This window comes from Solea solea, chromosome 15 (genome assembly GCF_958295425.1).
Source record: "Solea solea chromosome 15, fSolSol10.1, whole genome shotgun sequence".
Classification (NCBI taxonomy): Eukaryota; Metazoa; Chordata; class Actinopteri; order Pleuronectiformes; family Soleidae; genus Solea; species Solea solea.
In genome coordinates, this window is record NC_081148.1 from 23,634,378 (window position 1) to 23,662,061 (window position 27,684).

The 27,684-nt window shown below is 39.3% G+C and overlaps 1 protein-coding gene and 1 non-coding gene across 2 annotated transcripts in view; one reads left to right on the plus strand and one right to left on the minus strand.

Moving 5' to 3' along the window:
- Window positions 1–27,684, minus strand: part of LOC131474194 (protocadherin-15-like) — a 260,291-nt gene that overhangs the window by 218,141 nt on the left and 14,466 nt on the right. The window contains exon 2 of the mRNA XM_058651947.1: window positions 14,077–14,134. The gene's annotated coding sequence lies outside the window, so the exon portion shown is untranslated. The remainder of the gene's footprint in view (window positions 1–14,076; window positions 14,135–27,684) is intronic.
- trnae-uuc (transfer RNA glutamic acid (anticodon UUC)) lies at window positions 4,666–4,737 on the plus strand. Its single transcript has one exon. It is a non-coding gene; the product is annotated as a tRNA-Glu (tRNA).

The window sequence follows — 27,684 nt, forward strand, 5'->3', positions numbered from 1 at the left end:
CTGCAAATTTCCTCATTGTGACACCTATAGAATGTCCCAGGAGTCACCTACGCAGTCAGTTTAGAGTATCCAACTAACCAAACTTGCACTGTGGAAGGAATCCAGAATATCTGGAGAAAACATAAACAGAAAATGGGAAGAATATGCAAATAATTGAAACAAAAAACAAAAAAACAGTACCTAGTCACATCACGTTGCCCTGGAAAGGATCCGTTAACATGTATTTCGACACCCATAGCTGTCTCCCTTCAAGGCTGATCATGCATGCACAAAATCCCTCTAACCAGGAGCAGTTGCGTTGACTTTGAGGTGCCATGTATTCTTCTGAGAATGCTCAGAGTTGCATCAGTGTTTGGAACTCGAGCCTGGGGGTCCCTTTAAGTCTGATGCACAGCGCTCGTTTGTATTCAGCTGAGGCTTCAGTCACTGAGCAGACAAGTCTTTTTCGGGGGGAAAAATCATTCCTATTAGTGATGTTGCATTAATACAACAGCCTTCAGTCATTTCTTAAAAGCTCGAGAAACTGATTTCGCCTCTAGTAGATTTAAATTCCCAGCAGTGACAGAGACAGCGATGGTTTAATTATTCTCAAAGAATGACATTTTATTTTTCCTCTATTTTGGAGCTGCAGAAAGTGGAGAAGGGTTTATTGTTTATTGTGATTTGGAATTGGAATTATTTTACCCATGAAAATCCTTTATACAATCTTAGGGTCTTTTTATGCTTTTAATGTTTTGATAATTTTGGCTGTGGTAATGTGGTGAAACTGTATGTCTATAATAAAAAAAGTAAAAAAAAAAGGTCCCTCGCAACACCTTAAGAATATATGTCCAAATTAAAAGCTGTAACTAACCTATAACTATTTAAATCAAGTATTCCATGCTTTTATTCTGGAGTTTGTGGACTCACATTTATATTCTTTTTCATTTTGTCATTAACCAGGGAGGAAGTGATGGTGCCATTGTGTATGTCTGGCCATTTCCCTGTGCTACATTAACTGTGTATAGTCTTGCATTATTGTTTTTAGTTCATTATGTATTATAGCTGCTGGTGTATGATCACCAGACTCTTCTAAATATCCACAATTCTGTAGGAAAACTACCAATCCATGACTTTGACAGACAGCCAAAGACGCTGCCGCCTTTGCTGGCATCTATACCTCCTTATCTACAGCATTCAGGTGGAGTAACATGCAAACTGAGGGTTTGCCTGGCTTCGTCCTCTACATTCAACCTTCATCAGCCACTGTTTATGACGTGTGAGGCACCACGGATTATTGCTACAGATGGCTACTGCCTGCTGTCCCAAAGGTTTTGTACCCGCTTCCTTGTCACTGGACCCATGAGGATACACCGGCGGGGCCTTCACACCGGAGAACCTCTCCCTGGTCAGTCGTGCCATCCCCGACAGACCGATCGAATAACCCGAACGGCTCTGATTAGATCCATTGCAAATTAGACCTAAACCTCTTATTCTTTGGATTTCTTAAAGAAACCAGGTGAGAACAGTGCCTTCTCTAAGCTCCTTCCACTGGCTGCTCTTTCTTCATCCCTCTGTGAGCATTTGGTCGGGTCTTACTGCAGTTTTAAATGACAGCTTTAGATGCTGCACTCTCCTGCTTTGAGCTGCAATTATTTGTTGTGGATTCTACTTGTCCCCTTTTGGAATATTGGAAATACATCCTATTATTTTGATGGTCAGGTTTGATATTGCTTTAAAAAAAAAAAGCAGTTTTAGCGAAGGTACATTTATTGCATCCAAGGTGCTAAGTGTGATTTTTACTATATGAGGGTTTGATTAACACATTTGTTCCACAGCATCACCAGAATTGTTTACCCCTCTCATTTTATTCCACAGATGTGAGACTTACACAACCCTTTGGTCACCATGTGTCCGAGGGGAATGCGACCAGAGCGATGCTTCCTCTGTGTTTGAGAGAAAGTCAACTGCTCTTTTGAACCCCTTAAATCAGTAACACAATAAGTCTTTCAGAGGCTCGTTCCTCGGTGGGAGCATGGGCACACTTAGACGAGCAGAAAATGGACACAAATGCTTGGATTCCTTTTCTCACACACAAAAAAGAAATCACTTTGTGGGGTTTTGTCTGTTTAGGGTGATATATCAAATCATTTGGTCAACACGGACAACAAGGAGGCAGTGAGACTGTAAAAAACTAAAAAAACAACACTTGAATATTGTTTTTCTCAAACTGAACAATTCTTCTTGTTGAAACATCATTTCCCTGGACTGCATGTGCACTCAGCAGCTCACTCCTAAAATCCTCTGCCTGTGAGCTCCCTGTAGGCGATTCCACAGGAAACTTTGTGTACACGCACATGCACGCACACACACACTCACACAGACACACAGAGAACAAAAGCTCCAAATAGCTGAGAGGCTCAAATCTTATCCCTGCAACTGAGCAGAAATTTGAAGTGGTGTGTCATTTATTGTGCGATTCTAAAGGTTCAATGTTGCCAATATGATACGATTTACAAAAGAATAAGGACGTTGAGACATTGTCTTTGTTCCTTTTTTGCTGCCAGAGCAACAGGATGAGAGGACAGATTCCAGGTGTCCTGTTGTGCGACACCATGTTTGAAGAAAATCTGAGGTAACACGGGGATGTCAAGCTTGTTGAGCACAGCTTGGTGCAGTGACACGGACACTTTCTCTCTCTTCTTCTTCTCCTTCTCCCATTGCATTATCTGGAGGCATATGAGCTTGACTTCATAATGCAGCCACCAAGAGAGCACCACACCTGCGTTCACTCTCAAGGTACCTGCATGACTTTGCGGTCAGAAAGTGTGGCCTTGCATGCCTGTGGTTCCATTCCACACGTGTGTGTAATCTCATATTCTATTCCAGTAGCGTTGATTTCTCACCGTTCTTTGACCGCAGACTTGTACAAGTTGTGTGGGTACAGGTGAACCTCCTCATCCATGTAACCTAAAGCAAGTTTCCATGGTTACCATCTTCTCTGTAGTATCCAAAAACAAGAGCTCCATTAACTGGACAAGAAAGTGGAGGTGAGTAAGCGTTGTAGGGCCTGCGAGAAGAAAAAAGCTAAAATGGAACGAGAATTAATGGAATTCATGTTCACAGACCTCTGTGGACACATTAAGTATTCACTGCATATTTAAAGGAAAAGTTCATGTTTGCTTAAGTGTATTTGTACGAGGCTCTGACACATAGTGCTTCTTTGACCCTAATATTAGCAGACTCGATCGCAGTGAACTCATGGCTTCCAACAGGGATGTGAGAAAACACAAAATTTGGCCACCTAATAAAACGATAATTCAATAAAATCCATACTCAGTGACGTCTATTTGCCACTTTATTTCAAAGTTAATCAGCATTTTCAGACAAGCAACCTAAGTCTTTAGGTAATCAACTCCCCCCATGCCAAAGCCCATAGAGATAATCAGCGATTTTACACCACACCACACAGGAGTTGTTGATCCACTACTGCATCCATCTGTAAGTTCAAATGTCTTATTTAGTGACTTCTGTGTTTGAATTGCTTTTCTTTGGTGTTAACAAAGGCACAAAATCTCATCAAACAAGGTGTTAGAGGACAAACAACTACATTGCTCAATGAGCTAAAATCACTGATTTTCTCTATGGACTTTGGTGTCAGATAAAAGCAGCAACAAATCTTTAAGAATGAGCCAAAATCTGCTTTTCTTTGTTGCAGCCATGTTTTTATGTGTTTCTGAACACCGACACCGACACACACACACCGAGCGTCTCTTTGGGGAGTGTTTTCATGTGTTCCTGCAGGCTTGACAGTAGCCCCCCAGTCCACCCACTAAATAAAAATTGAAATTGGCTCTGCGCAAAAGGAATTGCCAAGGGACATTCATGGTTTGGCACTGATGAGCTACGTGTGATATTGAGAGGTCAGCGCAACAGTTGTGGAAGTAAGAGAAAGCAAAACAATATCAGCCGAGTCTCGAATGGCATGTGAGAATGAGTAGCAGAGAAGAAGCACGGTGTCAAAAATCATCAGGAAAAAAGAAAATATTGCTATAATGCCCTATGATCTAAGAGAACAAGCTCCTATTCAATGTTATCCCTGCTGTAATTTGATTCAAATTAAAAGAGGAGGTTGAGGATGGAGCAGCGTGTCTGACACCTTTTTAGCACAGAATATTGATGGGTTTAAGTTTAAAAATAACTGGGACTAGTTTGTTGGAAACACCACGTTGAGGTGGTTCTGCACTCCTCATTGAGCAAGAAAATTTGCGAGAATGCGAATTTCAATCCAAAGGCTAATCTGCCAATTTCCTGTTCAATTGAGCTGAAAGTGCAAGCATGCTGCAGTTATGTAAAATATACAACCGCTTCCTGATCTCATCCACCATTGCAAGTATTTACAACAGAGGCAGAGAGTCAATTTATGTTTGATTGCCGTTTGAATTCTCTGCAGGAGAAATTATCCTTGGTGTGAAAAGGTGTTGAAGTGAAGTTGAAGTGCTGTTCGGCACAGGTCAGTTATTGTTATTATTACCCACCACATGCAACAGGTACCATTACCTTGTCTAAGTGCCAGTGTTTGCACAATGTGGAGTCAGAAATGACAGCACTATTACAAGAATATGATTCTTTTGAAGGTAAATCAGATCTTGAACTGACTGTTTGGGGAAATACATGGTTATTTGGTCCCATATGGTCTAGCGGTTAGGATTCCTGGTTTTCACCCAGGCGGCCCGGGTTCAACTCCCGGTTTGGGAACTGTGATATTTGTGGTGGAATGACCTACTAAACCCTGACAGTACAGTCTTGTCTACTTTCAAGAAGTTCTTGAAAACCCGGCTCCTCTCCTAGCATTTACCTTACCCCCTCCCCTGCACTATCTCCTTCTGCACTTGGGTCAACCAAGCTCTCTCTCTCAATATTAGAATTATGACTTTAATCCCAGAATTCATTGTGACTTTAATATCAGAATTCATTGTGCCTTTAATCTCAGAATTTATTGTGACTTTAATCCCATAATTCATTGTGACTTTAATCTCAGAATTAATTGTGCCTTTAATCTCAGAATTCATTGTGACACTTAATCTCAGAATTCATTGTGCCTTTAATCTCAGAATTCATTGTGTCTTTAATCTCAGAATTCATTGTGCCTTTAATCTCAGAATGTATTGTGCCTCTAATCACAAAATTCCTTGTGACTTTAATCTCAGAATTCATAGTGCCTCTAATCACAAAATTCATTGTGACTTTAATCTCAGAATTAATTGTGCCTTTAATGTCAGAATTCATTGTGCCTTTAATCTCAGAATTCATTGTGCCTTTAATCTCAGAATTCATTGTGCCTTTAATCTCGGAATTCATTGTGCCTTTAATCTCAGAATTCATTGTGACTTTAATCTCAGAATTTATTGTGACTTTAATCCCAGAATTCATTGTGACTTTAATCTCAGAATTCATTGTGCCTTTAATCTCAGAATTTATTGTGACTTTAATCCCAGAATTCATTGTGACTTTAATCTCAGAATTAATTGTGCCTTTAATCTCAGAATTCATTGTGACACTTAATCTCAGAATTCATTGTGCCTTTAATCTCAGAATTCATTGTGTCTTTAATCTCAGAATTCATTGTGCCTTTAATCTCAGAATGTATTGTGCCTCTAATCACAAAATTCCTTGTGACTTTAATCTCAGAATTCATAGTGCCTCTAATCACAAAATTCATTGTGACTTTAATCTCAGAATTAATTGTGCCTTTAATGTCAGAATTCATTGTGCCTTTAATCTCAGAATTCATTGTGCCTTTAATCTCGGAATTCATTGTGCCTTTAATCTCAGAATTCATTGTGACTTTAATCTCAGAATTCATTGTGATTTTAATCCCAGAATTCTGACTTTTATTAGAATTCTGAGCATAATACTCTTCCGTACACATCAGCCTCATTCACTAATTTCAGGATGTTTATGGTATAATTTCGACCAGTAACCACTAGAATGGTAAACAATGTTGTTGGGCTATGTCCAGTAGGTTGGCATTGTGATGTGTGTATAGTATAACATGAAGCTTTAGCTAAACTTTAATACTGAAAGGTAGAAGAGTGGATTAGGAAATGTAAGACATAAAAAAAATGCATGGTCATTTCTGTATTTATTTATGAAAATCTTTCATTCAGCTGTGTGACAGCACAGACTCATGAGATATGAAGCACTCCGGCTGCTCTCATGGGAATAGAAGCTAAAAGGGTTTTGATAATTGGAACACAGGGGGAGCAGAGCAATAGCACCTGATACGTTACGAGAATCCCAGAGGCTATAGAAACCAACACTGAGGGCTGTAATGAAAATGTTCTTCTCTTTTTCTTTTCCACCGCCTTCCTGCCTTTTCTTCTCCTCTTCACAGTGCACCATGGGAACCTGTGGCAGGGAGTTCTTTTGACCGATACCACAGGTTATTACTTTTACGACCAGGGGCAACAAGGCCTTTCGAGAGTCCATTAGCACCTAGAGGAGCGGTTGTCTTCTTCAACTGGCTAATAGAGACTTTCAACTTTTTAACTAGATGGAACCGGATTGAGAGTTTTTTATCCATCAAAACTCGACAGCTGGTGCAAACTAGGATCAATTAAGTACCAAAGTGGGTGCTTTGGGAGGACACTGTTTCAGCACAGGCCCAGGATTGCATCTTTTATCAACCACTGCAAATCAATACATTCCCAAAACAAGGTAGGGAGGATGCATTGTTGTTTGCATTCGAGAAAATACGAGGTAAAAGTCTGTGGCCAAAACTCTTGGCAAAAGTTCTCTTTTTTCCAACCTCTTTAAAAATTCAAGCCTCAATACTTTAAACATTTAAACATAAATTAATGCCTATTCCATTCAAACCAAATTAGTTCACACAATTCTGAATCAGCCAATTATCTCCATGCAACTCTCTCAGTGTTTCTCGGTCTAGAGCTCCAGCGGCAGGAAACAGCAATGTTCAAATCCGTAGATGTACAGACCATGCAATATACTGCAAACACCAGGCAATACGTCCCTTTGATGGCTGTATTCACACAAAAGTGAACATGGTGGATAGCTGTTGTGCCCCACGATACCAAAACGCAGACAGAAAAACTTCGAGAGGACAGGACAGAATCCACTTGTATTCACTTCATCTCAGGTAGAGAATCCAACACTAATTCACTTTAATATCTGGCATTTCATTGCATTTTCTAAGCATTCTCCAGAGTAGGATGAAGGGAAGCTTATCGAAGAGAGTCGAAGATATCACGTTACTGCAGGTCTTCCATACTCCTGAAATGCATCATGGGGGCATTATACGGGTCAGTTATATTCAAGTTTTGTTCTGTCAAGTTTTTTGCGATATAGTGCTCGGTCTTCGGCGATGTACAGTGCGCAGTGAACTCAGACAGCTTGAAACTGGCACTGGTGCTGTTCATTTTTGCTGATGCTTTTCCTGCCACCACTGCATTAAAGAGAAATTGAGTCATGTGACATCCGGAGCTCTACAGTGTATCGTTATAGTTAGAATCCCGTTGTCCCTGGGCAACTTCCCACAGGAAAAATGTAATTTTATTGTCACAACGACAGGGAGCAGAACATCAACGTATAACTAGTAATGCAAGACGGCTTAAAGTGGAACTGTGCAGAAGTTTTACCCGACTTCAACAGCTTTTGGAGTGATTGCGATGGTTCAATGTCTTGTTGCAAGGAGATTGGGGGCTGTCTCCACTGCCCCCTATTGTTTGTCAGGGGGAAAACCAGCCTTCCCAGCGAGGTACCTACAGTGTATAAGATCAAGGCAGCAAGAGTGTTATTTTAGAGGTTCATTACAGCAGAGCCGGCGAAAAAGGAAGCAGAGAAAACGGTTGTCGGAGGAGGCGAGGAAGAGGAAACAACTGTCTGGTCGTATGGACCGGCTTTTTCCGTATGGCGAGAACTAAAAAACACAGAAGCATGTGAAACGGATGCCGACCTGGTGGTTTTGCTGTTGCATGTGTACATATCTTTGGGATAAACTCTCTGTTCTCTATGTATTTATGTGTATTTGCACATGGTTCCACAGTTTGTTTAGATAAAGCAGCGGACACAAGGGGGAGAAAAAAAAAAAAAAAAACATGACCAGACTTGCAAAGTTTCGCTTTAAGACTGAGAAGCGTCCACAAAAGTTTCAGACGTGGACTCACACTGTGAAAGAAAAGTATTCTCCAATAGCCCAAACACAAACGAGCCGCAGCATGTGTGTCTTATTACACAAACAACAAAAAACAGCTCCACTCACAAACAGCAACACAAACAACAACATATCCTTTCTTGCATGCAAAAGCCACCATAGTTTGCAATCTGCCGTCTCACCAACAGAGGTCACTCATTCTTACCCACAGGACAGCTAATATCTCTAAACTACTGTATATACCCTCTTATACTGGTTATGCTCCGACCCCCTCCCCACTCCTCTCTCTCTAATCCCTTTCTATCTCTCCGTGTTATAGATTGCTACTCCTCGTGTCTGGCACCAAAGATAAGATGCAGGTGATAAAGGGTGTGGAATAGATGCTATCGGGAGATAAGACCAAGATGGCACTGGGATAAAGGAGAAGCATAGAAAGGATGGGATAGAGAGCAATAACTATAAAACCAGGCAACGTGAGAAACCAGGTAATTGTTTTCGGTACAATTACAGCAACATCTGACTCACTGTTGTTTGTATATAAAACATGAGAAAAAGAACTCACCTAATGGCCATTGTCAAGTCAAAATAAAAAAAACATATTTACTGAATGCAGCAGCCATATTACTTGGAACATTTTATTCCCAGCAGCATAATAACTGTACGTCTTAAAAGCAAACACCTTGTCTACCTCATCTACAGAAATCATTTCCACGTGTGACAGCTGCAAGTTCATTTCCTGGCTGACTTGTTTTTTTTTGTTGTCCCCCATGTTTCCTGAGTGTGCGCTCAAGTGTGCGTGTATGCGCATCTGTGTGATAATGAATAATGTCGCTCGATGCCTTTCAGGCGATCAGATGGAGGTGATGTGACAGCAAATGGAAGTGGTGAAGTGGGCCCACTTTCAAGAACTCCATAGCTACAACATCTAGAATACTCAAGAGGCTGAACAAACGGAACTGGAGACAGCTGTCAGACAAGCAGCAAATGGAGTGCATTAGAAATTGGCCGTGAACATGGCGATGGGCTTTACAGAGAGAACTCCATTTTTATTGCTTGTCAGACTACTTTCTGTGCATTAACACCTCCCAGTATACGGTACAGAGTGAAAATGTCAGAAACGACCAAGTATATAGTAATAGTATTGTGTCTAGTTTGATCATTGCGTCATCACTCTTCACAAATGAATTAATCTAGGAATAAGTAATGATTCCTTTCTATAAAAAGTTGTTAAAGTGCAGAGATTACAGATTTAGTTACATTCAATTCATTCGGTGACAGGATAATTTAAAAATTAAAATAAATCAAGGAATAAATAGAAATAAAAAAAAAAACCTGATAATGTTCAGCCAAAAGTATTGTATACAAAAATAAACTTTTAATACAATCTTTTCAGGGATGTTTTTCTCATGAATCCTCATACTAACTAACATTATTCTACCAGAAATCACTTTGTCTTCACTGCTCTGAAAACAGTAGTGGCAGAACAAAACAACTTCTCTTTAGAAAAAATGTAATGTTTTTAAGCAGTTTTACTGTTGACATTTTAGCTAGCTTTGGCTAACGCAACACTACGTGAAATTCTTCTTTACTGCTCTGAAAACAGCAGTGTCAGTACAGTACAGTACAGTACAACATCTGTTCAGCTACAGTTTAGAAAAATAAAATGTCTAAATGTTGTTTAGCAACTTTACTCAGATGTAACACTGCTGACATTTGTGCTAGCTCTCTGGCTAACGCTATAAATCAAATCCCTTTACTGCTCTGAAAACAGTAATGGCAGTACAACTTCTGTTCAGCTACAGTTTAAAATATACAATTTTGTAATTTTTACATGCTGTGTTACTGTAAAGTGGTTGACATTTTAGCTAGCGCTAGCTAATACTGTACTAGCTGTACAGTATTAGCTGTACTGTACTGTACTGTACATTAGCTCTGAAAACAGAAGTAGCGCAAGGAGTCACAAAGAAGATGATAACATAAAAATACAGTGAAACAATATATTGTAAAAACATAAAGTGTGTGGATTTATTGACTGTCAGCTAAGACAAAAGTAGAGTCTTCGATTTGGACCGTTTTTGAGAGAACAACAGTTTTGTGCCTGAGGGACAGTAATGTTTTATTTTCAGCACAGCTTAATCTCTAAATAAAATAACTTCCGACAGCAAATTGTGTGGAGCGATTAGCCCTTAAAAATGTTTTTATGCAACACTCCTCAAAAGGAGGTCTTTATAAAATTTAATCAAAATGACTAAACTTAATAGTTAATATTTGCTTAACTTAGTACAAATACCAGCAATAACAGACAGACAGGAGCAAATCTGCTTGACCTTGTTCACTGCAAGGTCTCATTTACAAACATGTAAACACTATATTTGTCACAGTTTCACATCTGGGGCTGCACCTTAGAAAAAAAAGGTCAAAAAACGTTTAAAAAGTATGACATTCTTGAATGTCTTATTTGTCCACAAAGAATAAAGATTTCTTTGTTATATGGGACATAGAAACCAAAACATATTCACATTTAAGCTTGCCTCAAACCAATTAATAGATAATCAAAATAGCTGATGATTCATTTAGTAATCAATTAATACTTTCATTGTAGCCCTAATTACATCATGCAATTAAATAAAACATTATTATTTTAAATAAGCCTTAAGTTTCAGAGGGTTTGGGTTCTGACAGTGTCACACATTCCAACCGTCTTTTCCTGATGTCCACATGCCACCACACACTAGAACCTACAGTAGTACTTAGTACCAGAGACACATACGAGATACAGAATACAACCTGAAGTGAAATACACTGAAGCACTGGCATTTCTAAAACAGGCACACACACACACACAGACACACACAGAAACTCAGAAGCAATGAATAATTTCATCCTGCCATGTGCTCTGTAAGCGGCACAACACTTGAGTTGTACGTTCCGTGACCCTGTAAAAGCAGACTGCCAGGTGAAATGCAGGTCAAGGCATCGTGGGTGCCAGGATGGCATTCCTCCATCGCTAAGACAACAATAATAAACCTGCCAAAAAAATGTTTTTCCTCCCCATTAACAGGAACGTGAGGCAGAGGAAACTGATTGCTGATTGACTTTTTGCCAGGGGAGTGACAAAGGAGATTATATTAGTGTTGCAGTAAAGCTGGAGGGGAAAGTAACTATTGAATTGGATTGCCTCACAGGAGCACACTCTACTTTCTCGAGGCAGGAACTGTGGTGAAAAACAAAAATGACTAATGTGATTAGTAATGAGACCAACAGAAGATGAAGCCAGTGTCTTTGGTTCAGATGTAGCCCTGAAATAAATGGCACCGTTATTCAATTTTCCAAAATGTAGTTCAGGGATATGTAGCCAATTGATTGAGGACGTGAAGTCAAAGCCATTAATTCAACATAAACTGTGATTTCTCAAGGAGTGCCTTGTCCAAAATGTGATCTAGGACTTAATCTCAGCACTGCATGTGAGCTCCATATTGGTATCTGTGTTTATAGTAGCAGCATCTCAAAGCAAACAGCTATGTTGGCTCCTACCTATACACAATAGTATGGACAATCGCTGGCCACTTTATTAGGTACAGAAAAATACACTATATGGACAAAAGCATTTGGCCACACCTGTTCAGTATTGAATTCAGGTGTTTCAATCAGGCTTTGGGCCCGGGGCCCTTATCTCCAATGAAGGAAAATCTGAATGCTTCAGAATACCAAGTCATTTTGGACAAAATCCAACTTTGTGTCAACAGTTTGAGGAAGGCCCTTTTTCTATTCCAACATGACACATGTGCACAAGGACGATAAAGACATGGTTTGACTTTGAGTTTGGTGTGGAAGAACTCGACTTGGCCCGCACACAAGAGCCCTGACCTCAACCCCATCGGGCACCTTTGGGATGAAGTGGAACAGAGACTGTGAGCCAGGCCTTCTCGTCTCCAACATCAGTGCCTGATCTCGTAAATATTTTAGAGAATGAATGAATGGACACAAATTCCCCACAGAAACACTTCAGCATATTATGGAAAGTCTTCCAAGATGAGTGGAAGCTGTTATAGCAGCAAAAGGGGAACCAACTCCATTTTAAAGTCCTGTATAGGTGTTTGAACATGTCCCTGTTGGTGTAATGGTCAGGCATCCCAATACTTACTGTATCTCACCAGCAGATCACATGACAGCAATTCAATGCTTGTCGGCATGTAGACATGCTGAAGTTGAAACTGAGCATCAGAATGAGGAAGAATGGTGTTTTAAGTGACTTTGAACATGGCATGCGTGTTGGTGTCAGATGGGCTGGTCTGAGTGTTTCACAAACCACTGATCTATTGGGATTTTCCAAGCACAACCAGCTCTAAGGTTTACAGAGAATGGTCCAAACAGAGAGAGTATCCAGTGAGCAGCAGATCTCTCTGAGAAATTGCCTTGTTGATGCCAGAGCTGGTTCTAAATGATAGGTAGGAAACTCAAAAAATGTGTGATGTGTACCTAATAAAGTGGCCGGTGAATGTACATCCTCTGTGCAGTGGCACATTTCCTCAGCCACTGCCTCATAAATCCCACCTCTCCTCTTCGTCCTTCAGTTCACACACACACACACACAGACTCTTCAGCACTTAACGTTCACTCTTGGCATCAGCGTTCATTCTCTATATCTATTTCCGTGTTTTATTACATTGGGTCTTTGTGTGTATTTGCCACTTGCGAATCAATGTTTCCCAAGTGGAAGAATAAAAACAGCCTTGACCCTGTGTCGCAAAGTCTGTGCGCAGTGTGACCCTCCGCATCGGAAACACAAGTCCACGCTGAACGGCGTTCAGAGGTCTTATTTTAATGAATGGAATGAACAGCACATTTATTAAAGACAGCACTTTATCTATATTAAATAAGGCCATTAGCTTGACTTAACTAAATGAAGTGCTATGGATGCCTCCGCATGGCACAAAAGGAGAAATTAATAAAGATGCAGTTACTGCATATGAACACCGTGCCGCAGAGATAAGATGCAGATCGACAAGAATGCACAGAATTATTGCAAAAAAGATGTCAAGGGCTTGTCCATTCAAACTGTCCCATAAAACCCTGTACCTTCAAAGTGAAGAATTACAATGTATTGTTGCAGCTGTAACTACCATGAGTGTTGATCAAATGAATGAAATCACTGGCCTTCACAGACCGCAGCGCTGCGTCAATCTAAGTCTAGGGCCAGGCTTTGTGACTGAGTGACATCAGGTCAAACGATTGTTGCTGTATATAAGTTTTAAAGTCGACTTTCAGCTGTAGGATTTAAGAAAAATAATAATGTCAGACCTTGCAGTGTAAATGATTTCCTGGATTCACAGGCTTTCAGAGTGAAATCAATAAATAAAAGGCTATGAAATTATTATTTTACAGGCTTTAACTGTGGCTATTAGAGGAACCTACCGCCAAGTGCTTTTTAAGTGTGATTTATGGAGTGAAATATAGTATTTATATGGGAAAATTACAGTAATATATGGCTTAACTGTGAAGTTAATTCAATTATTGCTTTGTTTTGTCCACAAACCAAAATTACTCTGTGTTAATGATTTATTTGTTATATGGAGCAAATAACCTAGAAAATAACTGATAAATAGATTGTAAAGGAAAAGTCATGCAACTATCAGCCAGTATTTTACTGTGAATGTACAGTCAAATATTTTATTTGATAACAGTACATTTCTTAACCTTGAGATGAGACAACCCAAGAAATGGTAACAGCCCCTAAATATTTACTAGTTAGACTCTGGACAAGACAAAGCAATGCATCCTGTGTGATTCTGTATATGTCTCCTAAACATACACCTCAAGTCTCAAATCCCAGCATGAATCTACCGGCTAACAAGCACAGGACGCTGATGCACATGAGACACCTACTGAATCTTAAAGATGAAAAATGGAAGGGAGAAAAATACCTGATTTGAGTTCCTGCAATCACACGACATCCCGTCCTTTCAGTCAGAATTCACAGACCTGTGAAGGAAAAAAGAAAAGAAGGCATTAGATCCACAATGCATCACAAATCCAGACGCATTTGTCACTCGACACGAGCACAATCATTTAGTCACTTATCAGCGAACGAGTTTGATTTATAATCACTTCCCGGGATAATCTCCCCTCGTTCTCCTCTGTGTACTGTCAGTCTTCATTAAAGTGTTCAGTGAAGCAAACAATAACTGCTTCACAATCATCTCAGTTTGTCTTCTGAGAAGACGGAGAGCAGCCGTCTGCTGTGAGAGATAACACACACACCCACACACACACACACACAGAGAGAGAGAGGTCGATCCTAGGGATGAGCCATGAGTATTTGATTATTCGCTTGATGAGAAAAGTCGATCAGTTACTATTAACGAGATACAAAACAGATGTTTTGCCAATGATTGTGTTCATAAAAACTAATATTTCTACTTCGGTGACTGAGTAATTTGTGGCAATATTATCACAAAGTGGCAGCAGTGGTGAGAATTTAGTGAGTGGACTTCATATGAGATTTAAGAGGTTTCTTGAATGCATCTTGAAGCTGCTCCTCTAAGTTCAACATGCTGTAGATCAGTGTTCTTAAACTCATGGCCCGTGGGCCAAATGTGCCCCCCCAATCCATTTCATGCGGCACAGCTAGGAAAATGCATTACATTCAACATTAAATTATATATACAAGCTTATTCATGGTTTTAATTCCAGTATTTTTGATTCTATTGATTCATGTCTGTTTTTGTTCTCCATAGATTTATTTTGCATCACAAATGTGTTTTTATTGTGAACTACACAATGTCAATGTCAAATTAAACACTTTTACTTTGAAATTCTGTGAAATGTCATCACCATTTTAGTTGAGGGTCTTTGAATGCACCTCGTTAGCTCAACACAATGTGAGCCCTGCATTACTTTCACCAGCTTTCATGTGTCGGAGCTTGGAATGTTCCACAAACAATACCACGGCATACTCAAATAGCATTTCTTGCTGGAAAAGCCCATCACTTGTCAGTCTGGTAAATTTGTCCGTAAGTCATTTAAATCTCATTTTCTGCAGGATTCTGCCAAGTAGAGTCTTCAGTTTAAATTTAAATCAGAGTGATGTGCACACTGGTAAACACCTACACCTGACTGTGCTTATGAGAACTGACCTGCACATCATCCTGAGTAGAAATAGCTCTGTATTTCTCCCTTCAGGTTGTGCCTGTTAAGTCTTTTTATGCTGAGTGGCACTGAGCTTTAATAACCTGTCCGCTGTCAACATGTTGCTCTTATCCTGCTCTCAGGAACCAAAAATAAGGAGAATCACGGCCCCATGAAGAGTAGAAGTTATACAACTTTCAAAAAACACTCAAAACTAATTAATTACAAATAATTAACACGTAAAAAATTGAGTGTGATTTTAGGAGCAGTAAGCTTACAGCATGCGGTTGTAGGTTACTTCTGGACTAACAACCACTGGAACCAGTGCAGAGTTCATGCAACAGCTTCACTGTTTGTCATTTTGTCTTTGGATTCCGTCTCAACCTGTGAAGTTAAGTTGACATGTGGTTTTATCAGGTGTTGACACATTGTCAGCGTTGACTTTGCAGAGTGCATCGCCAGCAGGCCACCGTTGCCAAAAACCAGACAAAGACACATCCTCTCGCTGAAACCATGGCTGCCAACAGGGACACAAGAGACAAAAAGAAAAAAAAAGATTTCAGCCAACTAACAAAAGATTGACCTCATATAAATCTGCACCAGCTGAAGAACATGATAGCTCAAGCACACATCTTGCCATTAGACAGCCTGTGTCACCTTGTGAACCACTCACTCCCTGCATCAAAGTCCATAGAGAAACTCAGCGATATTACATCACAGCACATACGGGAGTTGTTGATCCACTGATGCCTCCACCAGTGACTTAAAACATACTATTCTGAGGCTCCTGTATCCCTATGTGATAAAAATGTTGATTTTCTTCATGGAGTTTGGTGCAGGTTACGTGCTATAAGACAGTCAAATACAGAGGGCATGCAGTACAATTATAAAATACTGGAGAGTTCTATTTGATGAATCTCAGTGTTAAATTATTCTCACATAGTAGATTGGCCTGAACATGAAGAACTCAAAAGTGTCAGCCAATCAGAATAGAGGCTCAGAAACACAAAATGTAATTTTCTTTAAACCACAACTGCCCCATATTATTTATGGATATGAAACTCCATATCACATATACTGTATATAAATAAATATACACATACTAGACCTTAAACTTGACGGATGACAACTCAGAGTATGTCATATTTTTTATAAGGTGAGTGAGGTGGCACTGGAGATGGTAATTTTTGCTCTCACTGCGCACTCAATATAAAACTTTAGCACAGACTACAATTTATTTATATTTGGTGGATAACCACCAAATTGGATACACACTTATTTTTGAAATAACATAAACATTAGGCCACGAAAAACTGATGTAAATGGTAAATGGGTGTTTAAGTCTTAATGACCACTCAAAGTTGCTTTACACGACAGTTTCACGCACACTTTCATACCACACACACACACACACACACGCAGTGCACTGCCAGCACAGTAGTCAGGAGCAACGTGGGGGTTAGGGCTAGCCCAATTTTGAACTTTTGTCTTTCATTAACAATTAAAGCAAGATGTGGGTCACGTACATAATCGAGCTAGCTTGATAGTTAGCTAACTGTAGCATTTTGTTAACAGGTCAGGGGTCACTTCATTGCTTGATTGAACTCACACATGGACAGTTAAGCTAATTCTCATGTTACTCATGCTAGTGTACCTCATAATCTGGCTAACTTCAACTGAACTCTGTTCTTTAGCTCAACCTTTGTGTTTCATTAACAAAACCGGTGCTAGTGCATATCAATCACATGTTAGCTTACCTCACAGGTGATGATTTGGCTAACTTTAGCATTTAGTAAGCCAAAAATGTAGCATGTAGACTCACTGAGTGAGGAATTGAACCCACAACCTTCCAATAAAAAGAAAACATCACAAATGTTTTTCTCATGTCTGTGATTCAGAGTTTATGTATAGGTATAAAAGATGTAATATATGATCCCATAAAGAACCGTTTCTGTGCTGATAAGAGGGAGGAAAAAAAGTTCCCCTTAAAATGACAACAAATATTTAATCTTAAGAACGTTAAAGAACAATGAGACATCAAAAGGTTGACAGAAATCATACATAATTAATCAGATCTTTAAAAAATGTATGAATGCATCAGAAGTGAGCTCTCAAACTGTCAACAATCATTTTAAGTAAGAGCGTATGAGGAGCTTTATGAAGAAAAAAGCAATTTTAACAGCACGGATACAACTTTAAGACTTGTTCACCTCATTCAGGTAATCAAAGAAACAGCCATGACATGAAAGTGATAAAGAATGAAGCATGCGTGCTTCAAAAACACCACTGTAGGTATTTATTTATAGGCAGAAAAAAAACAAATGTGATGCATTTGCTATGTCGACACAAAATCTATATCATTTTTGATTCATGGAAAAAAAGCATGAAATGTCAAGTTGTCATCGGTGTCCAATCCATCACTGTCACCACGGAGGAGGAGAAGAAGAAGGCATTTGTTCACATGAAGAGGCGTCTGACAGAGTGTGAATTGTAGAGTGTGTACTTTACATTAAAGATACCATTTAGTGTACTGGTACAGTACGGTACGTTTTGGAGCGGTAAAGCCCTGGGTCAGGCCGGCATTTTTACTGCAAACAATACCTTTACCTGGTAGGAAGGACGAGGACCCACCCTTAATAATTATAGTGGGTAAACTAGTGTCTCAGATTCTAAATTCAATTGATTTTCTTCATTTTCTTCAGCAGGGAGTTACACCCTGCTGAAAAAAACAGCATAGACCAGCTTTTATACTTGATGCTGGTATTATGGTCATGCTAGAAGACCAGCATAGACCAGCATAATGATGCTGGTGGACCAGCGTATACCAGCATGGACCAGCATAGGCCATCATAGACCAGCATAGGCCACCATAGGCCAGCATAGGCCAGGATAGACCAGAATGGATCAGCATAGACCAGCATAATGATGCCGGTGGTCCAGCATGGACCAGCATAGACCATAATAGACCAACATGTACCAGCATAGACCATAATAGACCAACATGGACCAGCATAGACCATAATAGACCAACATAGACCAGCATAGACCAGCATAACGATGCTGGTGGACCAGCATAGACCAACATAATGATGCTGGTGGCCCTTTAAAGTGTTTTTAAATAATTTGTAAGCAGAAACATCCACCTGTAGATGCTGAGTAATCGTTTGATATCAGATCAAACACGAAAAAATTTAAGTTTTTCATATTCTTTCAGTTCTAAAGATCAGTACCAGCCATACGAAAAAAAAAAAACATAATGTCCGACCTCTAACAGAAGGACAAGGGATTCTTCTTCTCTACTCTACGCTGATACACTGGAGTAATTAAAGTCTTTAACTCAATAATTACAGCCAATAAAGCCCTGACATTTTGATCTTCATAATAACACCCTGAGAGTCTCATACACGCTCTGTCAAGAAAAGGACGGTGTCAGGCGTGAGAGCGAAGACGGCAGAGAGGGCCGCGAGTCACAATATTCGTCAGCCGCGCTGTAGCCGAGTGTCGCCCGGTGTTTGAAGGATCACAGATCTGTGCAGCTGCTGTCATCGACAGCGTACTCTTCTTTATACTTCCCCCATCCTCCCGCCGTGGTACTGAGGACAAGACTCTGCTGCGCTGCACTGTGCCATGCAGTTTGAGCCTGGATTTCCCTGTGAGCTTAACAGGGAGTGCAGCCTCTCGTTTTATTTAGCACTTCAAAAGGGAAACATGAGAAAAGAGAGGAGTAAAAGGGAGAGAAAAGAAAATGACAGACACAGGGGGGAGAGAGGAAACATGAAAAAGGGGGAAAAGGCAGAGGGGAAGCAGCAAAGGAACAGAAGAGAGGAGACGGACAGAGTCTGGATGTACAGTAAAATGTTCCTAAACCACCAAAGTGTTCATTTTTGTTTCTGGCTGTCGCGTTGCACCCGTTATAAAACGCTTCAACATATAGTGGTGTGGTCTACGGTTCGTTGTGCCTCACTGACAAAACTGCTGGTCTGCGATTTCAAACACGATAGAAGATACAGCTTCCGTATAATCTCTCACTAATCTCAGGGCCTGAACGTGTTTGTGTTGCTGTGAGATTAAAGCTCCTGTTCAACAAACGCTTGGACAACAGAAGCTGGCAGTCAGCTGCTGAAGTTTTAATACACCAAAACCCATGTGGACTTACAAGAAAAAAATCATACACATGAGGATCGAGGCACTTTGTAGGGGGATTCTGAGGAACAGGAAGTATAACCAGAAAGATTATTTCCGGACTTTTATTTCATGCTTTAAATGCAGATATTTGACATAAGTAGGTCAGATTTAAACATCATTTCAGGGGTTTTTGTTGAGTCTTTTCAAGAAACACACGAGTTGCATCTCTTAAGCCCCGTCTCATCTCGTCTCTACGTTCAGACTGAGGGCAAATCAGATTTCTGTCTCAAATCCGATATTTTCAGGGAGACTTTCTGCACTGCTGATTTGAAATGATCAGATTTGATTTATGTATCCAGATAGGACCAACCTCTCTGCAGGGGTTGCTCTGGTAACAGATGTACAGTAGGCACAATTACATTTGTGCCGCAGCTTTCAAACATGGATGCAAGGGAGATGCACAATTATGATGCAATAGAAGAACGAGAGTGATGATCTGATCTGAGCAGCCGGAGCATAGAGACCGAGATGCAGAATCTGTAGAAATCTGATTTAAACTGTATTTCAAACCATCTCCAAATGTTTGAATGAATCAGACCAGAGAAAATCTGATTCTTGCCGTCCAGACTTTGTCCAAAGAAAAAAAGGAAAGTGAGATTTTGCAGTCTGAGCACGTTCTTTGAAGTAGACCACAAAACTCTGAGTGTAGCCCAAGACTCTGATCTTGTTGGTTGACATCATAGACCACATGGTTCTCCTGGAGACACCAGTGCACAAGTACATATAATATATGTGTATATATGTATATAAACATACTGAATAGGCACCAGGGGGCGCCATCTGCAAAAAGAACTAAATTTGACTGGAAAATTAGCTTCTTCTTCACTCTCCCTGGGGAGCTAATTCTTGGTTGTAACTAGGTTTTATGTATTATTAGAATTATTAACGATTATTATTGGTTTATGTATTTATTGTATACCTATTTACTAAGTGATAACTTTTGTTCTCCATGTCTCGATCGCTAGTTTGGGGTCTTTTCAGTTTTTGTAAACAATGTCACTAGATGGAAACTAAATGACAAAGTACGGCACATATGAGTGTGATTGACAGCTGGTGTCGTCCAACGGGAGCCTGGTTGCAGGCGTCGCCTCTGAACTTCCGATTTTAAAACGTAAGTGGTAGTTTTTCATTATTCTTTCTATTTCTAGTCTTTCTCCTCAATGCTGTTGTTGACCAGTGGCTTCCTGTATCACCATTAAGACTGACAGGAATCCTCTCACATAGGTGCATTAATAGGTGCATATAACGTGTCACCTGACTTTAATGGGATCATTCATCAGCCGTGCAGCACCCGCGAGCTAAAAGTGGCTCCACTTTACTGAATCCACCGTCACACTCAAGAGTGTGACAGCTCTGGACCTGTGGTGGTCCGTCTATAAGCCCAGATATTCCTCCTTATTAACATGTGTCATGGCTGATGTGCTTTAATGGATAGTAAAAGCCAATCGAGACGCCCTCCACTGACACAGCAGTCGCACTCAAAGCGCCACTTCAGAGACGAAAGTGTGACCAGACTCGGCAAATGAGAGACAGCAGGACAGAGAGAAAGGATTTAATCCTGGAAACACCTGATGCAAGTGCATCTGCATGATTGACATACGTTTATTTATTTAAACTGACTAAATGCATTAAAAAAAAAGAAGGAACTTTGGATCAATAAAGTGGTCCAAAATCACCACTGGGCTGCATCTCATAATTGTTTTCACAATCAATTAAAATATGTCGTTTACTTTCTTGATGAATGTCTCCTTTTGTCCACAAATCAAGATTATTCATATATTTTAATGATGTTTTTGTTATATGGAGCAAAGAAACCAGGAGAATTATTCACATTTAAGAAGCTGAAAACTCTAATGAGAGTTTTCTACACTCAAACCAATTAATAACAGCTGACGATTAATGAAGTAATTGGTTAATGATATTTAATTGAGTAATAGTTGTAGCTAAAACTTTAATTTACTGTAAATAAACACAGCAAAAAACTGAAAATAGTCACGCGAGACACTGGAAAATAACAAAAAACACTCAAACTGATTAAAAAAATGTGAAATAATGGGCAATCGACTAATCGTAGAAGCCCTAAAACATTTAAAACACAATAAACAGTCTGTTACAGCCTAAACACCATCATTTTTACCTACATTTTTACGACATGTGAATAAAAAATTATCCCTATTTTAATATTTCATTCATTAAAAAATCTTCATCATCTTTATAATCACCATAAGCACGGACATTATATTGGGTATAATTAAATTATTTGAGTGTTATCAAAGTCCCTTTCATGAGGACATGAATGGTCACTTTTAAAATGCATGAGGAGTAATTTGAATTTTCAATAACCAAAGGACAGATGGGGGGGGGGGGGGGATTGCACTGGATGGAGATTATGTTGCTCCAAATAATTACAGTTGACCTTATATTGCAGGAAATAATAAGGTGTGAGGAAGCCAAAAAAAAGCAAAAAAAAGCCGAATGCATCATCACAACAGCCGACAGCGCGGTGACAGAGTGGGGTTCTGTACGCTGGTGTCCCCATTTTCTCACTACAGCCTTCAGGTTTGTGCCAAAACAAGACCTCGGCGTGACCTGCTGCTGCTGCTGCTGCTGCTGCTGCTGAATAAAACAGACGCAGCCTTTAGGTGTTCACTGTGGCAAATTCTCAAATCTGAAAAGCAGCGTCCACTGTATGGGAGCAGTGGATGGTGTAACATTTAACACACAAGGTAAAACAAAACGTATGGAGTATAAAAAAAAAGGTTGTTTTTTTCACACACACACAGACACACAAAATAAGAATGCTTGTCATTGATTGTTTTTTGAAGCGTTGGGTGACCTTTTGTGAAGGAAGACCAGGTTTTTTCTGACTCTCTCTCCGACTTCCACAAATAAAAATCGATTACAGGAAAAACCACAAACATAAATAGACTACAACTATTTCCACAAGACTGGGGTCGGCTGTTTGAACTGTGGGGCCACAAGAGAAAATCTATATATGTGCTTCAGTGACATGTTTTGCAGAATAGGCCAACATAGCATCGCAAAGCATCCATTTGTTTTGTTTTCTTCATTGCAGTTTCTCATTCAACAGTTAAATATGTCAGAAGAAACAGTTAGTAACGGTACCAGTGCACAATAACAAATAAAAACAAATGCCCTGTATGTCAGCGGTTCTCCCACCACCTGACAAAGTAACACCATTATCACCAACGTTAAACGACCGTGGTGTAAAACAGGTCGAGCAAAGTCAGCCACAGACTTTTTACAGCAGGCAGATTTATTCCCAATAAGATCATTTGCTCTCTCCTCCTCCTCCTCCTCCTCCTCCTCTTCGTTTGAGAGAGCCCTGGATGTATATAATCAATGATCGATAAACGATGGGTTTGGTGTAATAACTAGAAAACGAATATATGCAGATGATGAAGTTATATTACTCCTTTTAATATCTAGGAGGACAGGGACAGTCAATTTTGTGCCCTCTGATCTAGTTTCACATCCAAACCTTAAAATGAGCACAGACCTACTGTATATGTAAAGAAAAGTTGTTCAAGTGCAGGGGAATCTTTATAAAAACCAAAACACCTCCAATGTGCTTGACAGTTTACTGTTCAAAGGCCAAAAAAATAAATAAACAAATAAATGTTTACTTTGTATTATATGCAAACCTGTAATCTATATGCAGACTTACTTTGAATAGTCTGATGCACTTCTAGGCTGTACATTTTGAACACATTTTTAAATGTCAATTATTTCTTTTTAATCGATTACTTCTATACTATGACAACATTCATTCGTTGCAGCCATAATGATGAAACACTGACAAAGAAACTGCCATGTTTGTTTTTACATTTCCTGTCACACAACCCAAAATCATAAAAACTGCACACAGCCTTTTATTTTAGCCTATTTTTTTATACACCAGCGTTCAATTATTCATGATTCCATCTGCACAGTTGTGTATGTGCACTGTTGAGAAGCCTGTGTGGCCTTTGTATCACTTGAGTTTAAAGTGATACATAAAATACTAAATGAATCATTAAGTATTTTAGATAATCGATTAATCAGTTGTAGTGTTTTCTCTTTAATAATTAAAACAGGTTCTGGGTTAGGGTTAGGGTTCTGGTTTGTAGACTTCATGGACCAATTTATGAGGAAAATAATCCAGAATTTGATGGATTAAGAGAATAATTATTTGTTTTCGTTAGTTTAGTTTTTTAGTTTAAAAACACTAAACAACCACAGTAGTTTCTTTAAAGGAAAGTTATGTTACAGCAGCACCCAGTCATATTAATTGCTGAAAAACAAGTTAATGAACATTAAGTGCAGCTCTAATTGCCTGAGTGAAGGGGAATCAATGTTGTAACCGAGGCAGAATCCTCAGCAAGGACGTTTCCGAGCGGCGGCCAGTCCGAGGAAACCTAATTGGTCATGAAATTTTCATTGAACCTGCAAATTGTCATTGCGCCCGCAAGACAACCCGCTCAGAAGGCGGCGACCTTCACGAGCACGATGCAAGGTCACGCACTGCCACACCACTGCCTGCCGAGGACATACATGTATATGTGCAAAGGTTCCAGCTGTAGGTGACACTGAAGTTGTGTTTGTGTGCGCGTACATTTGCATTCTGATGCAAATTAAAGGTTTTTTTGGTGTCTGCAGTCTGGTGTTATCAGAGTTGTCAGGAGAATTTATAACGCCACTGCAAACACGGTAGACTAGACAAGAGAGGAGAGCACATTCTGGAGAGTAAAGGTTTGATTATGTGTCCTCTCTGATGGATGACCACCTCAGATCAGAAAATAAATGTATATCATTCACTACACACGGACGCGAGCATGATAAATTCCGGGACATTTATGTATCTCCTTGTGTGTGATTATACTTTGGCAGTAATGTTGTCACATTTGAGTGAACAATATAAAGCATCGCCAGTCATAAACGTTATCAGATAAAAACAGTCCTGCGTGCCCTTCTCGCAGTCGCACGCACCGGACTCGGCGATGCAGAGCGGTGGAACTGACAGTGGAGCGAAGCAGATGTCTTATTGTTCTTCTGTTACGATCCACACTTTTGTTCATTGTGCTGCTGCTGCCTTTGATGTCGTGTGGGGGAAAACACAAGCGAGTGTCTGCAGAGGCACGAGTTTTTAACCAAGTGAATATTTTCTGACTAAATAAATCTGTTTTATGTTGGAACTTTATACGTCTATAAATCCCAGCTTTAAGGGTTCATTTGAAAATACAGATATGATGTATAGACAATGCAATTCCAGTCACTTGTATTCAGCTGGAAGGGCGAGGGTTTGGTTCCGCCCCTGCTCGTCTACATGCTAATTAGGTCAAGTCAATCTAATTCATAATAACGCGTAATTTGTTCATATTCAAACACCCACCACTAATACACTGAACCAAATATCATCATTTTCATAACTAACAATTTACCTTATTAACAGTGCAGCTAGCGTTTGAACCGAGGTGTCAAACTGGCGGCCTGTGGGCCACATGCGGCCCCCCCAATCGATCACATAAGGTCCACCACTTAATGTCATGTTATAGTGAAAACTCGACCCCTGACCTCGTCTTCCTTTAAACACTAAAGCTGAGGCTCAGCTGCCAGCGAGGTTATAGAATATCGACAGCAATACTTATCGTAGTAATAATAAGAAATTATTTTAAATTCCCTATGTTGGGTTGTTGTTGTTGTTTGGTGCTTTAAATTACAGTTGTCTACATTACTATTGATTAAATTTGAGACGTTTTTTTTCTCTGTTTTTGATATTAATACATTTATTTTTGCATCATAAATGTTTTTATCGCAAGGTTTAAGTCATTCCATATCAAAAAACAAGCACTTTTATTTAAACTGACCTTCACTGATCAGGAAACAATCAATAACACATTGATTTCTTTCATAAAACTGGCTGTGAAGCTTTGAAATATTTGAATTATGTAGGAAATAGTACAACAAAACTCTACTTTGCACCTAAAAAGTTTCCTCATCATTTCATTATTGGACATTTGTCTTAATCATTTTCTGTCGACTCTTTTCTTGATGAGTTATTTGGTTCAGAAAATGTTAGAAAATGTCCACAAACAAAAAATATTCAGTTTGAAGGATTTATTTTGTTAAATGGAGCAAAGAAACCAGAAAATATTCTCATTAAATAACCGAATAATTGAATAATTCTTGCCCTAAACACTTGCAAATTCAATGTTGTGCTAAGTGTTTGTATATTATACATTTAAATCAGTGCTGAATGTTGATTATATTGTGTTTGTCCTGGTTCTGTTGGAATCTGTTGAAATCAAAATAGCTCCTGGTAAAATCTCCACCATCAGCTCTCTGCTAAACAACATGTAGAATATCTTGTGCTTCAGTGTAGCAGCGGCAGTGGTGTTTGTCCCTTCTCATGCAAATGCAGCTACATTTTCTTTCATATAAATCATGTTTTCTTTTTCGTGAAATGACTAAAACAATGTTCTGGCAAAATGCTTTTTTTTTTTCAATCGAGAAATGTGTTTATCCTCATATGTATGTGGAGGGAGGGAGGGAGAGAAAGAAAAAAATGACTTATTTCACTGAAGCAAAAAGTCATTTTCCCTTTCTGAATGTACACCTCCCACTCACTGGTGAAGCAATGGTCCTTGACCGTGTGCATTTACACACCAACGCTGCCGCCGCCGCCACTGCCGACCACGTGTCACAACCTATAATATGCTGTGAAAAGAAAACGTCTTACAGAGACGCCGACAACGAGCGGAGGCAGAAAGGTTGAGGATGAGCAGAGCGAAGTGCAGAGGAAAATTACTCCTTTTTTTTCTATTTAATTGAGTCTCTCACATTAACTTCAAAGCGACAGAGTAATGCCCACTTTTTTTTTGAGCTTGTCCTCTTCATTAAAAAGCCATCCCTCCTCATCCCCCTTGAGCTTGTCATATTCAAACAGTGTTTGCAGCCCAGTTCTAAACTGCATTAATGAAATATTTTATATGAAATGTCAAAATAAAAGGGAAGGGGGGAAAAAAGCAGCTTGGACCACAGTGATAAGGAGAGAGAAAAAATGTAATAAGTGTAAAATAAGAGTCATTTTCTTCACCTTTTTCTTCTCATTTCTCAGCTAAAACCATAGTTGTGCTTAAAAGATTAAATATAGTTTTTGCCAAAAAGGAGACGTTGCAAATAAATCCTGAACACAGGCTGAAACTCATTTTCTCATTTTTCATTGTGTTTACTAAAAAACACAAACAAAAAGAAAGGTATTAAACAAAATAAAAGCCTCAGTTTTATTTTTATAGTCAATTAAGCACACAGTAATAATCAGTTTGAGTGTTTATTAATAACTCAAATAAGTATATTTTCTAAATAACTTGGTGATTGCTTCAAAAGTGTCTGCTGCGCTTCTAGGCTGTACATCAGGGATCGGCAAGTAGTTGAATCATCATGGGGTGTCAAAGTGGGCTGGACCAGTAAAATAATAGCATAATCCACTTATAAACAACAAGAACTCCTTTGTTTTACATTTACTGAAGTGACATACAAGAACAACCTGACATTTCTTGACAAAAATAAGTGCAATTTCAACAAAATTACAACCTGAGTTACCATTTACACATGTGCATTACAACGTACAGATCCCAGTCGATCTACAAAGGGACACAAACATTTAGTCACAGGTGTCTGGAGCTGATGAGAAATTTTCACAAATTAATTCTGCGGGCTGGATTGGACCCTCTGGTGGGCCGCGGGCCATAAATTTGACACCCCTGGTAAACAGTGAGCTCCTCTCGGGCGGCAACTAATGACTATTTTCATAACTGATTCATGTGTTGATTATTTTCTCAAATAAGTTTATTTTCGAAATTACTTGCCGATTACTTTTGTTGTCTGTTGCGCTTCTAGGCTGTACATCAGGGATCAGCAAGTATTGTTATCTTTTGTTGTAATTTTAATGACTTTAAAGTCTAAACTGTGGGGGCGGCAACTAACGATTATTTTAATAATTGCTTAATGTGTTGATTACTTTCTCAGACCAAAATAAATAAAAACATGTTGTAATTGTAGAAAAACACTTAAACAATCAAATATAAATCTAGTACTAAATGAATATTCAACTTTTCATGACTGATTAATCAGTGTGAGTGTTTTTTAATAACTCAAATAAGTTTATTTTCTAAATAACTTTGTGATTACTTCAAAGTGTCTGCTGCGCTTCGAGGCTG